This window comes from Equus przewalskii, chromosome 16 (genome assembly GCF_037783145.1).
Source record: "Equus przewalskii isolate Varuska chromosome 16, EquPr2, whole genome shotgun sequence".
NCBI classification, from domain to species: Eukaryota; Metazoa; Chordata; class Mammalia; order Perissodactyla; family Equidae; genus Equus; species Equus przewalskii.
The window spans coordinates 13323748-13337893 of NC_091846.1; the positions used below are offsets into that span (position 1 = coordinate 13323748).

The following is a 14146-nucleotide window of genomic DNA, read 5'->3' on the forward strand; positions in this document are numbered from 1 at the left end:
GAATCCACATGAATCTTGAAGGAGTCTGTCCAAGAGTCCTCAGTGACCCTGATAGACTAAGTATATTTGGGAGTCCTTGAAGGTACCGATAATTTGGGTAACAACTTCTTCCTCAGGATTCTTGTGTTCTCTTCATCTTGGACACAGCCTTATCAGTCTATCCACTCGTTAACATATCAGGAGCCCTGACAGCAAAGTACATGCAGTCTCTGAGTAGCTGTGGGACTTTGAATGAGTCCTAGTGTCTCCTTCACATCTATAAAGTCAGGAAATTAAAATTCCTATCATCTAATTAGGGTCACTGAGCATTGCTTTCATTGAGCAGCTTAGAATCCAGTGGGGAGAGAAACAGGCATACAGACACCTAAATGCTGAGAGGTATATGCAGATATTTGGAAGCACAGGAGACTCAGATAGAAGGGGAGTTGATAAAGAATTTGTTGGACATGGTGGAAGGACCTGGAATCCAGACAGTACCTAGATTTATCAGAATTAGGAGACTCTATGTTCATTTAGCCTAAGACATGTCGTAACAGAGAATGCTATCTATACAGCCTAAACATGCGTGTTGACCTTCCATGGTGCTCTTTCTTGTTTGAGGGTGAATGGGAACTTGTAAAATAACATAACTCATTCATTTATTCATTCAGCTACTATCTGGACACAGGCAGTAGCAAGCAGCAGTAAAAGCTGAGGACTTTACTGAAATGCTCACTCCAAGGCAGAAGTTCAGCTGCCCCTTACTCTTCAGGCATTGATTGAGTCTTATTGGATTGATTAGCATGGATTCCTTTCTCCTTTCTTCACATAAAACTGCTAGGGTAGATTCCATTTTAATCAAAATATATTTCAGACAATGAAATTGGACCAACTTAAATTAAGTAGAGAAACTAAGAAACAATTCCTGTAATTATAATAAAACTACAGCCTATTTAAGACATTTAAATTACATTAGGATTCCCTAACTGCGTGCCCTTTGTTAGCCATTTTATTTGAAGGCATAATTCAATCTTTAGTATTTGATACATATATCAAATGAGAAGTTTAATGGCAGAGTATCAGTTTCTATTGTATTCATGGAGGAGCATTCCTTACTAAACTGTCTTGGTCTTTTGTACAGTTTGAGTAATATTCAGGGCATATGACTTACTGGAATAGAGTAATTTTTCATGGTTTTTCAGGATGCTAAGTCCTTATATCCATATAACAATTGCATTGAGGGTCAGCTTCTCCCTCGACCCGATCCTTTTCTCGCTTCCTTACAATGTGTCTCCCCAGAGTGCACCCCAGTATACATTCTGCAAGCACCTTAACATCTCAAAGTCTGTTTCCAGAGAATCCAGCCTAACATGGGGTTGTCAATCAAAAAGGTTCTTTTGGGAAGCTTTACACAGATTTTAATCATTCTGTCCTTACTCGGAATTTACTCAGAATTCCTCCTGAGAATCTGTTTTTAGGACCAAAAGCAGATTTGGGTGGAGATCTACCCCCAAAGTGCCATATCTTTCCCATCTTGGGGTATGATGCATATTTTTTAGAAACAGCCAAAAGTTATTCTAAGCTGAGTCTGAAGAATAAAGTTTATGATTACGCTAGAGTCTACAATTTTAGGACACAGGCTACAAAATTAGGTGCAGCTAAAATGTGTTGGGTATAATTTGCCTACATGGTGATCAAGTTGGTTTGAAAACAATATCTACAAAGATGCTAAAAAGTGTTTTCAGCAAAGGCAACATCAGTAAAATAAATGTGTGGCCTCCCAAGAGAATTACTTAGAATGATAAATCTCATCTCCTTGGAGAGCTGCTGCCATTCTTATTAAAACACCAGTCTCATCATTTTATAGTTATGCTGAAGTTGCAACTCAAGACACTAGTTAGAGTCTATTATTCCCCCTCCAATTATACTTTCAAACCTAAATAACTCCCTGGAAAAATAGGACTTTAGGAACTAGGTTGCAGGTTCTGAAGAAATGAAGAAGTTTAGGGAGGTTTTGGCATTTGTTCCAATACACGAATTTGAGCCTATTTACAAGTTAATGCCAGGAATTGTTTCTTATTCATCTGTCCAACCATAGCTCCTAGCCCTGTGCCTGATACATAATAAACAATTGTGGAAGTTACTAAATTATTCAATTATAAAAGAAATGCTAGAGATAATCAGGATTTCTGGGCCCCAGTTAGCAAAAGAAAATTATCAGAAATTATAAATAAGGTATTGTAAGTATAGTAATTATATTTCCTTATATTTTTGGAACTTACTTCTTATATCTATGTGGCTTCTCCTTGTGTTTCCCCCCAATTTCACATTCTTACTAGTTATTAGCAGGATCCTAAAACTTTAAAGGGTGTCTATGCTCGTTTGCAGTAATACCAGGTGCTGACTCCTCAGCAAGTCTTAGTAGTAAAAGAACCCAAGAAATAAGTGAGTGAAGTTTGTTGCAAAGAGGAGATAAAGGCTGAGGAATCGCCAGGGCCTGGGAGTGGAAGAAGGGGTAACATAAGGAGCTACATCAGCCTGAAAACAGGCCCCAGGGTTCTCAAAGCAGGAAATTCTCACAGCTCAACAAACATGAGGCACTGATGTAACATTAACCAAAGGGATACAGTTAAGTGTCGAAAAGGATAGAGTTGGCAATTTGTGCCATGTCAACTACGAAGACTAAAGATCAATATACACTAGAAAAATCTTCATTAGACGGGGAAAAAAAGAGAAAGAGTGAGAGCTGTGGTTTGAAAGAAAGATCATCAGATCATCAAGGGTTGTGCAGGAAGTAGTGGAGGAAGAAAGCCTGCTGAGCAGCAACAGTGTAAGTGAAGGTTCAGAGGCCTGATTTCAATGGCAGCCCTGTGGCAGGCACATCCATTCACAAGCGATTGATAGGTGTCATGAGCCTTGCTGGACCAGATCTGGGCCAGGCGCTGGGAAGGCTATAGATGTGTTGGATGAGCGTTCCCTCCAGAGTTTTCACAGCAGAGCTGCAGAGAGAAAGCCAACACACATAAAACCATTAACTCTGAACATTGTACCAATTATCTGGGAACAGGAATTCAGAGAAATAAAAGATGAATCTGAGAAAGACTCACGGAGGAAAGACCTCAAGCAAAGTCTTGAAGGGTGACCAGGAGTTTGATAAGTTGCTGGGAGCGGAAGAAAGAACGCCAGAAGCATCAAAAATAATCATGATTTGTGTTCTGTAAGACAGAAAGGGCACATTGGATAGCAGGAGGAATTAAAACTGACTACACATGAATATCGGGGCCAAATTACAAAGGGCTTTAAAAGAACAGAAGAACATGGATTTGATGAGGTAGAGGATGAGGAATCACGTCCTGGATGGCCTGGGGTTGGTAGAGACTGAAGACAGAACTACCCACCAGAAGGTCAAAACTGATCAAAACTCAGTTCGAAACTGAGGAGGACCTAGACCAGTGAGCAGAAATGAGAATGAAGGGGGAGACACTAACAAAGATTTCAAAAAGCCCAACAGGATGATAAGTTAACTAAGAGGAGATGGAAAGAGAGATGAATCCAAAGTGATACTGCTCATGGAAATTAGACTATTGGGAAGAGAACTCAGTCTAGAAATCATACAAGTTTGGTCTAAAATATATTAAATCCAGCAAGGGCACAGGCTCTGAAGTAGGAAGCACCTGTGTGGCTATTTCGACCTCTGAGGCTCAGTCACCTTACAGCCTTGTGGAGGGCAGAGTCTTTAGCTCCTTGTCCACTGTAACTCCACTACTCCCTTCTGCCATTCAGCTGCTCCTTATGAACTCCCCAGGTCTGTACATGGAGCCAGGAATCAAGTCGGCAAGACAGAATCTCCTCTAGTGTAGATGAGGTAGAATTTGCCAAAGCTTTTGCATTATTTTTTTTGATCCAGATCACATATAGTAAGCAATCAGGAAATAATATCAATTGTTAGGTTCATTACAGCACGTCCGCTATGTTCTAAGTGTTGACCTACATTCCTTTTCTAGCTTATCTCACTCATTGACTAGCCAACGTCAAGTATATCATTAACCCAATTTTACAGAAAAGAAAGCAAAACTCAAGTTCAAAGAGGTTGAATTCCAAATTCACAAAACTAGTAAAAGTGGAACAAGAATTCTAACCCCGCTCTTTTTGAGTCCAAAGCCTATGGTCTTTCACTAAGATGCACACATGAGAATACTGGTCAAAATGTAATAGGAATAACTGCATATGGCATGATTTAAAATACACTCTGAGAACACAGATGAGAGGAAGCAATTAATTAGTCAAAAGTTCTACCATTTTATTCCTGAGAACTACAAAGACCTAAACGGCTGCCATCTAATCTTAAGGATTTATTTGCATCTAATTTTTAGATTTAGAAGATCTGTAATATTTATCATTAACTATTTTAATAGCACTAATCTGTGTTTCAAAAGATAATTTAGGAGTTAAATCTCATTACATCTTCATCACAAATTAAAATACATACCCCAATACAAATGTGCAAAGGATAATTTATAAAGGGATAGATAAAAATGGTCAAAAACCACAGAAGTAAATTTCCAACATCATTAATAACAAAAAACATTGTAATTAAAGGAGATACCATTTTTCATCTCCCAAAGGGCACAGAAGTTCTTTTAGAATCCAATTGATGAGAGTGAGTAAGTCTTATCCCTCTCAAATCCTGCTGTTTAAAGTATAGATTGATTTCATCTTTCTAGAGGACAAGTTGGTGTTGCAAACCAAAATCATCAAAATAGGGGCTGGCCCGGTGGTGTAGCAATTGAGTTCGTGTGCACTACTTTGGCGGCCCAGTGTTCACCAGTTCAGATCCTGGGCACGGACCTACGTATCGCTTGTCCAGCCATGCTGTGGCAGGCATCCTACACATAAAATAGAGGAAGATGGGCATAGATTTAGCTCAGGGCCAATCTTCCTCAGCAAATAGAGGAGGATTGGTGGTGGATGTTAGCTCAGGGCTGATCTTCCTCAAAAAAAAAAAAAAACCTCAGAATATATTAACCTTTTGACTGAGGAATTTCTTCTGTACAAGGATATTCATCAGCACGTTATTTAAAGTCATGAAAAATTTTAAACAGCCTAATGTCCAACAATAATTAATGATTAAACAAAGATGGAGATAGCATACAATAGAATGCTCTGCAGTTCTTAAAAATCACATTATGTAAGAACATAAAGTGACTTGGAGAAATGATGATAGCACGTCACTAAATAAAGAAAAGCATGTCTCAAAATAATATTACAGTACAATTCACTGCTGTTGAGTCTGAGCCGGAGCTTCACTCTCAATCTTGACAAAGATTCTTTTTGAGTCATGGGATTATATTTTCTTCCCTGTGCTTTTCTGTGAGTTCCAAACTTCCTACAATGAACGTTTATGATTTTTATCATCAAGAAAAAGTCATTTAAAAATCTGACTCTGTTAAGTGATCCATTATAGGTTAGCAGGGAAGCATGTATCAACCCAGCTCCTCCATCAGGACTTTTGCTCCCTCTCTCCTTTCTGCAGAGCCTCTCAAGCCCTCTCTTCTCCCTCCCCTTAAATCCCAGCCCTTTCTCTCTGAGGAGCACAGAGCTGGCTTCAGCCACCGTCCTGATCACAACCCTTTCTGTAAGAAATCTGTGCCTTGTCCCCTGGGATCAGATTTTCATCTTATCCAATCCAACTCATTCATTCACTTGTGAATTTAGCAAACAGCTATTGAAGATCTACTCTATGCCAGGCAATTTACCAGATGCTCAAGACACAAAGTCAAACAGGATGAGGTTCTGACCATTACAGAGTCTGATGTGAATAGATCATATGTACTATGAATGTAATGGGCACATAGAGGAGAAAGTTCAAAAATCAGATCTAGGAGGGGAAGGAAAGCAAAGAAAAATACACAGAGGCATTCTTTGCCGTGAACAAATAGGAGCTAATTAGATCAATAACTCAGGAAAAGATGCTGTAGGCAGAGGGAAGGCCTGTGCGAGGCACATAGGTGAGGAAAGCATCATATGTTCTGGGAACCTCAAGGAACTTCATTCGGCTAGAGTACAGCGTGCGAGGGCAAGTGTCAGGAAATAAGCTTGGACAAGAATGTTCCAAATCATGTTACATGGACTATCAGAGCTCTGAAATTATCCTTGGGGAAAAAAGAGATTCCTCTACCAAACAACTCTGGGAAAGATTGTATGATATATCCAGCTCTTGTAGATTGCTAGCGCACAACATATTAACACATTAAAGGCTTGCAGTAGGACAAAGAAACCCTCTCTCCTTTTCCCCCAGTGTTCCTAGACACACACTTTGGAAAACATTGAACAGAGAAGCGAGAAGAGTCTAGAACATAAAGGCCTTGTTAATTAAACTAGGGAATTGACTCTTTACCCTGAAAGCTCTGGAGAACTGGGACAGCTTTCAAACAAAGAGTCACATGAGCAGGTTTGTGATTTAGAAAACACCACTAGGTCAGCGATAAAGAGCATTGCAGCAAAGGGAGTAAGAGAAGAGAGGGGAATCAGTTCTCAGGAAGCTGTTCCAGTGATCACAAGGAGAAGGAATATGGGCCAGAAAATAAAGCTAAATGAGGGGTGGTGATAAAGAAAGAGATGGTGGTTTAGAGTTTGTCCTAAGGCAGAATATAAGACTTAGTAACTGGTAGAAACACGGTGGGATCAAGTTCAAGTTTGTGAGAGGAAAATATCTAAGATGTTTTAAGCTGTTTCTCAGTTTCTTCCTAGGGTCATGGGGGAGGCAAAAGTAGGTTTGGAGCAAAATGTACTAAATTAAGTCTTGGACATGTTGTCTTACAGGAAATCCAAGTCTAGAGGTCAGCAGAAAGATCTAAATGGACAGTGTGGATTAGGGGGTCATTAAAATGTCAGTCGTAGATGTAACCGTGTGTTTAGATGGGAAATACTTACCATGAGGAGAGTCAAGATATAACCCTGAGTAACACCAGAGTTTGGCCAACAAGAGTAAATCCATGAAAGTGGTAAGGAGAGGCCAGAGAGAAAGGATGAAAACCTTAAGAGAGAACTCCCAAAAGAGCCAATGAAGGAGAGTTTTAAATGGAGGGCATGGCCACCAGGATCAAATGCCAGAGAGATCTAGTGAGATATAAACTGGGCTGTGTCTATTGGCACTGGTGAAACGTGCATAATCAGCAGCCTGTGTCAGAGCCTTCTCAGGGCAGGTGGGATTGGAAGTCAGATCTTAGGGTAAGAGTGAAATCAGAGACAGAGAGCAAGGGTGGATTTGTCCTTCAAAGAGCTGACAGAGAAGGTGATTAGAGCTCAGTAAAATGTTGGTGTTTTGGGTTCAGGTATTTTTGCTGTCACATGGCAGATAACTGAGTATATGTTTCTATGTTAAGAGTAGGTAGGAGGCATAGGAGGGAGAATCTCAGTAGAAAACGGAGATTAAAGAAAAAAGAGGTATAGACAGAGGGGTCTCTGGGAGAGTAGAGGCATGGTATGCACAGTGAAGATGGTAGAGAGTAGGAGAGTCCCTTGCTCCTCCTGAATTTGGAAGAGGGGAAGATGAGCTTATAGGTAGCAGAGGAGGAACTCAAGAATGTGCTCACCCAATGACATCAATTTACCCAAAGCGAAGTTTTGTAAAAAGTGCTTAGAAGGCATGAAAGGGTTTGACAGAAGAAGGTTGGGTTTCAGAGAAGAATCAGTTCACCACCCGTAATGACAAGAGAAGAAAGACTTCAGCAATGTCAAATCTGCCTTTAAAGCTTCTCAAATTAGAATCAACTCAATATAAAAAATGTCGATGGGGCTGGCCGGGTGGTGTAGCGGTTAAGTTCATGGACCCACTTCCGCAGCCTGGGGTTTGCCAGTTTGGATCCCGGATGCAGACCTGTGCACCACTTATCAAGCCATGCTGTGGCAGGCATCCCACATATAAAATAGAGGAAGATGGGCACAGACGTTAGCTCAGGGCTAATCTTCCTCAGCAAAAAGAGGAGGATTGGCGGGGGAAGTTAGCTCAGGGCTAATCTTCCTCAAAAAAAAAAGTGTTGATATTAGTATTAAAAAATATGAGCATGATTATCAAGGTAAAGTTCATCAGATATAAATGTGTGCCCATGTATGTCGTGTGTTTGCATTTTTGCACACATTTTTTTAATAGGATCTTTTTCTGAAGCATGTTGATATGGAGAAATGTAAGTGTCAGAGCTTAGTGAACCTCTCTTATTTTTTCCTCCCCTAAATCTAGGATCATTTAAGGTTTTAAATGATTTAAGAAAACCACAAGTGATATAGAGACTATACTTTTCATTTACTATTCTTGTTAATGATGCTTTCAAGTTTCCACGTAATAGAGTGAAATGTTATCAATTACTAGAGTAATAGTGTTTCTTCATTTCAGCATTGATTTCCTTTGAAAGTCTTTTTCTAAGATAATGTAAAAATTAAGATATCGACTAGGTGAGCACAGGCACGGGATGGACACCAGCTGACGCTGCAGCAGAATCTGATCAACCAGGTGGATTTTTACACCATGGCCTGAAAACAGAAAAAAACAACAACAAAAGTCCACACCTAGAGTAAAAATGCTAAGCCCATTTAAGAGCTATTTTTGGTTCCTTGATTACAGTGAAATATTGTAAGTACGTATTTTTCAAAGAGAATCAAACAGCACACAGTATGAAGGCAAATCAAGAAAGGTGGTGCTTCTAAAACTGGCTGTAAACTCCGCTACCACAGCTTCTTCTGCCCTGTCCTTAGATAACGCAACACGTCATTCTAAGGGCAGAACGACACTGTCAGCTGAATCAGAGACCTTCAGAGCCCAGGACTCCAAGCATAAGAGGGAAGATCTAAAGAGCTGTCGGATTGGGAAGACCAAGGGCTCCCGAAAAGCTCCAAGACTCCACAATTCAGATCTGCTCATCTTCCCCACAAACTCAAATTTTGGCATAACCAAAAAACAGCCATTGCAACCCTGCATTATTTTTTTTAATTGAATGTATCCTCCTGTGGCCTATTTTCACAGCCATATTTATTTAACTTATTGTCTATCCCTTACTTTATTCAGAATTCATAGGAGAGTTAACAATTTATAGAAAACCTTTAGAACAAAAGAAATAACCACCATTTAATTTACAAGGTCTGTGAATTTATATTTTCATATACTTTATTAGGGTTTTTTAAAGGAACTTATCCATAATTATAAGTGCATAGGAGCCAGGTATCATATTTTCATGTTTAATTTTGATTAACGTCATTTGGTTTGCAGTGTAACTTTTTGGAAGCTATCTTCTTTTAGTATCAGTGAAAAGGCTATAGAACCAAGTTTGAAAAAGTCCAGAGCCATGAAAGTCCAGGCAACCAGAAACACAGTCCCCATCATACCTTATAAGGAGACTGGCCAGGATGCTGCTGTCCTTGCTGCTGGTCACTGCACATCATCATCACAGGCATGGACACCAGGTTTTGAATATGGGATGCTGCTACCGTGGAACCCTGCAACTTAACCCAGAGTACCATGGCCACAACCACAGCAAGACTTCCCAGTCATTCCCATCTATTCACGTTATTGCTCTGGATTCAATACCCTGGTGAGGACACAGAATGTGTCAAGCGTGTTCACTTGTCCAGCTTCTAGCAGCCAAGGAGCAGAAGAAGGGAATATCTGCCTCCCTTCAGCTTCCATGGAATTCTCTCCACTTAGGAAAGATAGATGGATGCTTGGCGGCTAATCTCAACAAATGTCCACTACAGGGTACTACTATGCACCTGGGAAGTACGTCTAAAAACTGTTCTTGAGGATGACTTAGAAATGTATTTTTACATTAAAAAAATGGATAGGGATTTTGTTGCAGAAAATGAGTGAGAAATAATGCTAAGTCTCTTTGCTTTTTAATGCCTCAAATGTATTTCTAAATAACATTGCAAAAAGATGTTGATTGTATGAAAACTTTTTGGAAGAAGAAAAAAGGCCAATTTTCACATTCTGAACAATCTTCATAATTTGCACATTAAGGAGAAAATAAAGGTGTAGTAACTGCATTAGAATAAAGGCTCTAATGAGGTAATGTGTAATGAATTAGCCCTGTGGAGCTTGAAGAGAGAGGATGGAGCAGCTATGACACTCCCTGCTCTATCCCTACTCTTAAGAAGGTTTGAGGCCTAAGGCAGACTTCTACCAAGAGAACACTCAGCCGATGTGCTCAACCTGGCCTACCTCGGTAAAGGTTACAGAAGGAGGAACTGTGTTCTCACATTCAATGGAAGAGAATCGCCTCTCATCTATGGTCCTTGGATACATTAGTTCATTCTTTCATTCATTTATTCAATTACATACGTTAAATGTGTTCTCCATGTGGTGCATCAGGCCATGCATTGGTGAGCAAGGTGGACAGAGTCCTTCTTTTTCCCCTGGCTGGCTTCTTTTCAGAGATGCCTAGCCCCCTCCTATGGGTATGGATGTGTGTTCCTTCAAAACAGCACAAAATGCTCCTTTATGCAGTGGGTAGGGATGAAGCTGAAGGTCTGTGCACTGATAGACTGGGATGAGGAGAATGCTCATGTAACCCTCAAGAGTGATCTTACCTGATGTAGTCTTAAATAGGTCTTCTTTCACCTGGTCAGGTGGTAAACTCACACATCAGATCAGGAAGATGGAAACCACTTTGTAAATTCAAGTGGCTTATGTGAACTATCCTTTAACCTCCGAGAGTTTGTGTAGGTTAAGAGGACAAGTAGTCCAACTAAGTAAGAAGACTTTTAGTCCCATCTACCAGTAGATAGCCTTCTAATACACTGTTACTTCTACAGGCTCTGTGTGCTGATGAGCCTGGATTAAGATGACAATGAGACGATGTGACGAAGCATCAATAGGTTTTTTCTTCTTTGGAATTTTTGTTGTTAAAGAATTATCATATTTGAATGATATTTTACAAATATCCTTAATGGCTTTGTCCTGCGCCAGAAACTAATCAAAACATACTAGTCATTGAATTGCAGAACTCACATTCAAAAGTAGTCTACACTTACATGGACTTGATACAGACAAATTAGACAAATACACTGGAAAGAACTGATCTACAAATATAACTCATCTATAATGCAAAACAGCTAAAAAAACTAATGATAATAATGACTGCTAGCATTTACTGAGTGCTTCCTACATTTCCATATTATTCTAACCTCTTGTGTCATTTCATTCCATATTCACTGCCACCCTATGAGGCAAGCAGTGAAAGTATTCAGTGCCCTGTATACCACTTGTTGGGGCTGGAAGGTTGGACCACACCAGCTCTCTATTTAACCACAGAATTAGTGGAGAAAATGATATTTTGGTCAGTGTTGATGGGCTTAGAGAATGGTGTGCCAGACCCAGAGATGTGAAAAGCATGAGAGCCAGAAAATGTGATCCATGAATTGCCATGACTGAAAAGAATGAGAAATACTGTGAGATAAGAAAAACTTAGCAACATAGGGAGCTCAACTATGCCTTGAGATAAAGATAAGCAAGAAGGATCCATGGGGAAAGTGATAGGGATTCATCATTTGGACTAAATCAGAAAAGAGACCAGCAAGACAACAAGGGAAGACAGAAATATGGCTGGTGTGCTTGCTAGGGCTGCTGGAGATGAGGAGTTCAGGTTTTCGTGGTCAGGTCGGGGGAACCAAATCCTAGGCATAGATGTAACTGATCGGATGGAAAAGAATAGACACAGGGATATAGAGAGACAGAACTAGCAGGCTAACATGACAGATTGGATGTGGGTGTGGGAAAATACCGAAAAAAGAAGATGGCTCCAAGGAAAAACTGGAGAGAGGGACTTTGATGTCTGCAGAAATATGTCCCTAGAGCTGTCCTTTCTCTGTCCACTACTCTTGTTAATCTGGTCCCATACCCACAGCAACCACCCAAATTTTCAACCTGTCCTAGCATCTTTTTCTATATAAGCTGATCCTTTCATTGCTAGCATTTCTCAGCTGTTCTTTCCCTGCCCAATGTTATTTACCTCAAACCCTAACATCCAAGGGTCATTCAGCCAGATTCCACCCTCTACAGAAGGGACACAGATCTTAAGGCCAAGAATGGCTCAGATGGCACAGAGTTCACAGTAGGAGAAATTTGCAACCCAAGAGACCCAAATTATCTCAGCAGTGTCTGCAGAATCACACAGTCCATCTAGTAGGGACCAGAGAAACAAGAGACCAAGAGGCTTGTGGTTGGCTGAATAACTATCCCTAAAAATATCCACGTCCTGGTCCATAGAGTCTGTGATTGTTATCTTACTTGGCAAATAGGACTTTGCAAACGTGATTAAATTAGGGATATGGAAATGGGGAGATTATCCTGGATTATCCTGATCAGCCCTAAACGTAATCACGTGTCCTTACATGAGAGAGAAAGAGAGAGATTTGAGTCCGGAAGAGAAGTCAGTGTGACGAGAGAGCAGAAATCGGAGTGATGCCACCACAAGTCACAGAAGGTTGGCAGCCATTGGAAGCTGAAAGAGGCAAGGACCGATTCTTCCCTGGAGCCTCCGGAAGAAACCAGCCCTGCCGACATCTTGATTTTAGACTCCTGATGCTCAATGTGGACTTCTGGCCTCCAGTAGCACAAAAGAATAAATTTTTGTTGTTCTAGCAAATTGCTACTGCAACCATAAGAAACTAATATTAGGATCTTTTCTCAATTGTCTGAGAGAGACAGATAAATCCAATTATTAAAGTAAAAAAAAAACACTCCTCTAGCCATGTCAGCTCTCTAACATTGATCCGAGGGGAAGACAATTTTCAAGTTTTCCTCGGGAACGCCAAGTAATATATCCAGGTGTCTCTTTCCAACAGGGCCCTGAACATTTTTAATCTCACACGCTTTAATTCCTATCTGTCCTTTGAGACAGCAGAAGACTTACTTCCTTTCCAATCTTTCCTTACATCTATAAAATGAGTTGCTCTCTCCTTTGCATTCCCATGGCGTGAGAACACTGAGCACCCATCACAGCTTATTCATTATCGACATACCAGTACCAGACAGATGAGCTCCTCGAGGATGGGGACTCAGTATCCTCCTTCTCAGCAAAAGCGCTTGCTGTGTGTTGGGAATTGAAGGGGCAGCTCTAATTGATACGAAGGCATGAGCCTTTCTCCTCTCCCCCCATGCCCACATCCCACACCCCACTTTTATTTCTTACCCTCCCCCATTTTAAAAATCAAGTTCATATGCCGCATGGACATCTTTAAGTTAAATGGAAAACTATTTCCTTAAATGTAGCTATAATATTCACACTACACTAAAAAATGAGTAACTGCAGTGACGGCATGTTAGGTTAAACCAAAAGGATTGACAATTCTGTCCTTTCGAAAACCTCTTCTAAGGCTGAGTTTTGTTCCAGATGAAATTCGATCCTCTGGTCATAACAATCCCAACTCGCTGCCCCTTATATTCCCTAGCAGTTCGATCTTAGTCTGATATATAGATCTAGGTATAAACAAGTAAATAAATAAACACGTAGGTATAGATGCTGTATATTAGCTCTGCGTCCTGCATCTAGTACATATAGTCGCATGAGGCATAGATGCTGTATATGGGTGGATGTATTACTGTATCAAGATTAAATAATGAAGAAAGCATGGTTTACTTTAGTGTTCTGTCACTTACTTGTTGCATGACCTTAGATAAATTCTTCAAAAAGACGTTCAGTTTCTACTACTGTAAAATGGGGATAAATAGCTACATTGCAAGGCTTTATTAGAACTATCAAGCATTTGTCAAAGAGGCTGGCATATAGTGAGTGTTCACTAAATGGTATCTATTATTAATATCCCCCCTTAAATGTCTCCTATTTCCTTTAGAGTTTTGTTTCTATAACAACACTACCTTATGTATGTCCTCAATACAAATATGATACTGTGTGAGGTCATTAAGAAGTTGAGTAGATAAGCCAGCGTCTTTGATCCCTCCCAGCACCCCTGACTCAACTGGACACCTACCCAATGAGATTCAGCCCTGCTTTCAACTTTTCTCTGAGTCGTGTTAGATCTAATCTTCCCCACCAACGTTCTGATTAGTAATAGCTTATTTGCCTCACATTATAAATTATTCAAAAGTGCCTAATACTTTACACCTTATCCTCTAGAAATTTAAACGTGGAAAGGGCCAGGGATGGGACAGACTACT

The 14146-nt window shown here is 40.2% G+C and overlaps 1 protein-coding gene across 1 annotated transcript in view; it reads right to left on the reverse strand.

Moving 5' to 3' along the window:
- The window catches only part of LOC139076425 (uncharacterized), a 536857-nt gene that overhangs the window by 191789 nt on the left and 330922 nt on the right, over positions 1–14146 (reverse strand). The window lies entirely within an intron of this gene.